This window comes from Leptonychotes weddellii, chromosome 7, assembly GCF_054177405.1.
Source record: "Leptonychotes weddellii isolate Sample4059 chromosome 7, ASM5417740v2, whole genome shotgun sequence".
In the NCBI taxonomy this organism is placed as follows: domain Eukaryota; kingdom Metazoa; phylum Chordata; class Mammalia; order Carnivora; family Phocidae; genus Leptonychotes; species Leptonychotes weddellii.
The window spans coordinates 12965805-12970342 of NC_138375.1; the positions used below are offsets into that span (position 1 = coordinate 12965805).

The window sequence follows — 4538 nt, forward strand, 5'->3', positions numbered from 1 at the left end:
TTTTTTTTTTTTTTTACTGTTTCTTGGTGTTCATTTTCTCATATGTAAAATAAGGGATTGCATTATTTCTAAGGTTCATTTGATGCCTAAATTACTAGCTTCATTAGAATAAAATGTATTTTGGATCTATGGATTTATAACCCTACCTGTTGAGTGATATTTTCAAATTTGTATTTCTTAGATACTTTGGACATGAAAGAAGTTGTACTTTTACTGTTCATACTTAGGATTCTATACATTTTACCTTGAAAAAGTTGGTCTCTGAGTATGAACATTTGATATGCCATTAAGCACTCTCTGTAAATCTAATTTACGTAGTTATTTACCTACAGAAATTAGCATAAAAGATATTTGGAAGCATCTTTTAGGAGGAATTATTCCCAGCACAACTCTATACAACGTCATCAATTTCCCCCCTTTTGTGAGGACAAAATCCAGACAAAATAATTCCACTAATATGAAGGTACGTCTGACACACTAGTTTTCTAGACCTTTTGTGACACGGCCATGCAATTGTATAAAATAGATATTAAAAAGTTTCATTGATTGCAAAATGTTTTCAAATTGCTTTGGAAAGGCATCAAGCATAACAAATAAAATGTTACCATACCATTTAAAAGAATATATGAGCAATGTGAATTAAAGGTGAATTGATCATAAACGACATTAATCTCAAGGTCTATTTTATTTTTCCATTTCATCTTATAATAATAAGAGGTTATGAGAGTTGATCAAATTTCAATTGCCCTCACCAGGCTTTTTTTTTTGGCTATGATAAGTTAATGTTTAACTCTGATTTGTAATTTGGTAGATATTGGAAACCAAGATGTGCAAAGAGGCTGCTACTGGAAATAGAGAATAGGTAAAACAGAGACCACACAGAAAGCAGGGAGCTGATAGCAAGCAAAAAGCTTTAAATATAGAAAATGAAAGAAAGAAAGAATAAATGAATGCAAGTAGAAAGGAAAGATGTGCTTGTATTTCTGTCTCTGTGTGTGTGTGTGTGTGTGTGTGTGTGTGTGTGTGTGTGTGCGCGCGCGCGCGCACAGGCAGGCATGTGGGATAATTCCGGAAGGAGAATGAAAATGCATCAATATAGAGATTGTGTCTTTCTTTTTCATGAAATGAAGAAACTCTTGCCAGATAATTATCACCACCTCTTGTTTTCCAGAGTAATACGCAGCCCTTGAACCGGAAAGCTGATCTGATACTTAAAAATGAGGGGTTCTCGCTTTCTTTGAAGCCACGTACCATCTCTGGGTGGTAGCCGAGTATCAAACAAACAGAGATGCCTTTTCTCCCATGCTGGAAGCAGTCACCCCTGTTGCCAAGGAAACATCCTCAGGCAGCAAGGGTCACCTTTGGAGACAATCGGAAGACTTCAAAAGCAGATCAATAGAGACATGCCAAGACCTGAACTTCCTCGTTAATGTTGTCTCCTATTTTAAATGTCATTTGCATCAAACACTTGCTTCTGTGATTACTATGTCCTGGGAAGTAGGAAGGCAAAATTGAACATGTAGAAAGTCTAGCCCAGTATTTCTAAGCTGCGCTCTTGGAAGCTGGGGTTTGCAGAGAGATGTTGTAAGAGCAGGATGAACAGGCTAAATGAGGGATTGACATTCAAGTGGAAAGAGAGGAGCTAGGAGCTGTATGTGACACTTCATTTGAAGAAAAGATTCAACTCATTAAAGAAACACGGAGTCTTTACTCATACGGGCACACGTGATTATACTTTGTCTAAATTGGTGAAATTTTCATTTTAATTTCTGAAAATGTTTTGTCACATATTAAGTTTGGGCAGGTTTTGTGTCAGTAATGCACAATTTCACTCATTCACCCATTTGCTTGTTCTTTTACCAACTATTTATGATTTCACACTAGGAGCCAGGTGCTTCTCTGAAAGTGGGAACTGAATAACACACAGTCCCGACACTGAAGGTTTGGGGGACTCAATCTGGTGAAGAAGGTAGACATAGAAACAATGGAAGCACTTGCAGAGGGAACAGAGAGAGATCCTTGTAATTCCTCCTGAGAACAGGAGTAAAGGCTTTTGGGGAGAGAAAATGCTTTATTTTAGCCCGGAAGAATGGATAAGCATTGAACAGGGAGCCCAGGACCGGAAGGACATTTTAGAGACAAGCAGAGACAACAGCAAATGCCAAGGACAGAGATGGGAAAGGCAGATTTCATCGGCGTTCTGTTGATCAAAGATCAGTATGTATTTGGTAGTGTGGACATGAGGTTCAAAAAGGAAAATGGGCCTGGATCATAAAAAGTCCTTATAGAGTATAAAAATGTTTACACCTTAATGTTAGTTTTCCAGATTTTTCCTTTCTAATGTTAGGGATAGCTAATGGGATTGCTTAACCCTCTAATAAATAGAGCTCTAACTAGGTTGGTATTGTTTTCTCTCCCATTTTGCAACCAATTATTTATAAATACCTCTGTGCTTTCAGAGGCTTAAGGGATGGGAACTTCTGTGACTGTTTATTATCTAAAGCAAGAATTGTGAAATTTAGGGATAAACCCTCTTGCTATTAGAACTCACAATAAAATTTGATTTATTAAACAACAAATAATGGAGTTTTATAGTAAGAATTAGAATGACCTCCACTTTCAAAGTAACTAGTAGAATTAAGCTGTCAGTAGCAATCATTTCTTAAAATCACATTATCTTTCTTTTTGTCGGAAAATTCAAAAGTGACAAATGCAAAGAGCTCTTTTGATTACTAATGTGTTATGTTTCACGCTGAAATGTACCTCGTTAAGTCTGCCTTTATGAGGGACAAGAATGAAACTTTGTGTATAAGAAAATTCAGAGGGTGGGGATGTTTGAGAGCTAAAGCTTTTTGGCATCATTTAGGTTAGCCACCTGTTCTAGCCTGCATTTGCTGAATAAATTAGATGCTCTGGGGAGAGTGTATGCAGCTGATTGGTCTGCCCTGTTACCGAGGCAACCATTTTTCTCTCTGCTCTATGACTCTGAAAGGGTTCATAACCCATTAGTACTCCTCTGAGCAGGAACATGAGAAAATGTTTTTTTTTCCCTTGCTTTTCTTTCTTTCTTCAGTTTCTTTTATAAATATCTGGTTAAGATGATGGGATTAGTGGAATTTAACAGATACTCTTACTATATTGTTTATTCAAGCAGTACATTTTCCAGATGTTTGAAAAACTTAGGTCCAAATGTAAAGGCCCATAAAAAACAGCTAAAAGCAGGGATGCTAAGGATAACTAAATTTAAAAAATTGAAAATATTTACAACTTAAATGTGGAGTTCATCTAAGGTAATATATGTAAAAACAAACTCTGAATTTAGTCCAAAAGGCAGTGCAAGAAAGGCCATTTCCCCCAAATTATTCCAGTTATTATTTCTGTCAGGGTTTTCTCACTTTGCAGAGGTGACGAGACATGAAAGAGCAACAATTTAGTGAAGGTTTTATCAGATTCATCAAGCCATAAATTCTGGGAAGTCAGTGATCATTTTCTGTATGCCAAAGGGCTGAGGAACTGGGGAGAGGGTACGGCTGACCCCAAACCATGGTAATACCAGGAAATGAACACAGGTTTTCATCCACAAGTCACATGTAGACCTCAGCCTATTTGTTTTCTTCTATTTTGTAAACCGTATTTATCTTTCTTCTCCAACTCTGTGCTTTGCCCCTTTGAATTCTAAATCTTCATGCATTAAGAAACAAAACAAGAACAATAGGCCTCCCCAAACAGATAAATTACTCCCTCACCCACCTTGTAGCAGGAATGCTACATTTTATCCCATTTGCTTCATTCCTTCTGTCAACTCAGTGAGGCAGAGGTCATTGATCCTGTCTTGCAATTGAGTGGAACTGAGACTCGAGTGGATTACATAATTTGCTGAAGGTGGCTGAGTGGGCACTCACTTTGATTCTAGCTCATTCTAAAGCCATGCTTTTCCATGATGCTCTAGTGTCTCTAAAGTTCTGCAGTAATACTAACAGGACATGTCATTTCTGAACACTGAAATCTTGGGGAATAAAAATAAATGGAATATTAAAACACTTAAATGAAGCCTCTTGGAGGGCTTCTTGTTCTTTTATTTTGGGTTTTTACACAATAAATATTTGCTCATTTATTACAGTGCTAGAGCTTTTGTACGTATTTATTAAGAGGGAAGACATCATCATACATAGCAATTCCTTTGACACTTCTTTTTATTATCTTTCTATAAATACTAGAGAAACTGATTAAAATTTCACTTTACATGCTTATCTTGCTACTATCTTATTTGTCATTCTTGCCAGTGAGGACCGCTAGGATCTCTGGGAGAAATAAGACTCATATTTTGATCATGGACAAACCTTAATGCAATTAGACTTATTCCAATTTTTTATTTCCTATAGATTTTGATTCTGCATTCTGAGATATCAAAGCTGGAGTTGATGTTTTTTAAAAAAAAACAGCTCTTGGGGCACCTGGGTGGCTCAGTTGGTTGGGCGACTGCCTTCGGCTCAGGTCATGATCCTGGAGTCCTGGGATCCAGTCCCGCATCGGGCTCC

The 4538-nt window shown here is 37.2% G+C and overlaps 1 long non-coding RNA gene across 1 annotated transcript in view; it reads left to right on the forward strand.

Annotated features, from left to right (window-relative positions):
* Window positions 1-4274, forward strand: part of LOC115941204 (uncharacterized) — a 5939-nt gene extending 1665 nt beyond the window's left edge. The window contains exons 2-3 of the long non-coding RNA XR_004076564.2: window positions 333-463; window positions 1172-4274. This is a non-coding gene — a long non-coding RNA (uncharacterized LOC115941204). The remainder of the gene's footprint in view (window positions 1-332; window positions 464-1171) is intronic.
* Window positions 4275-4538: the final 264 nt, after the last annotated feature.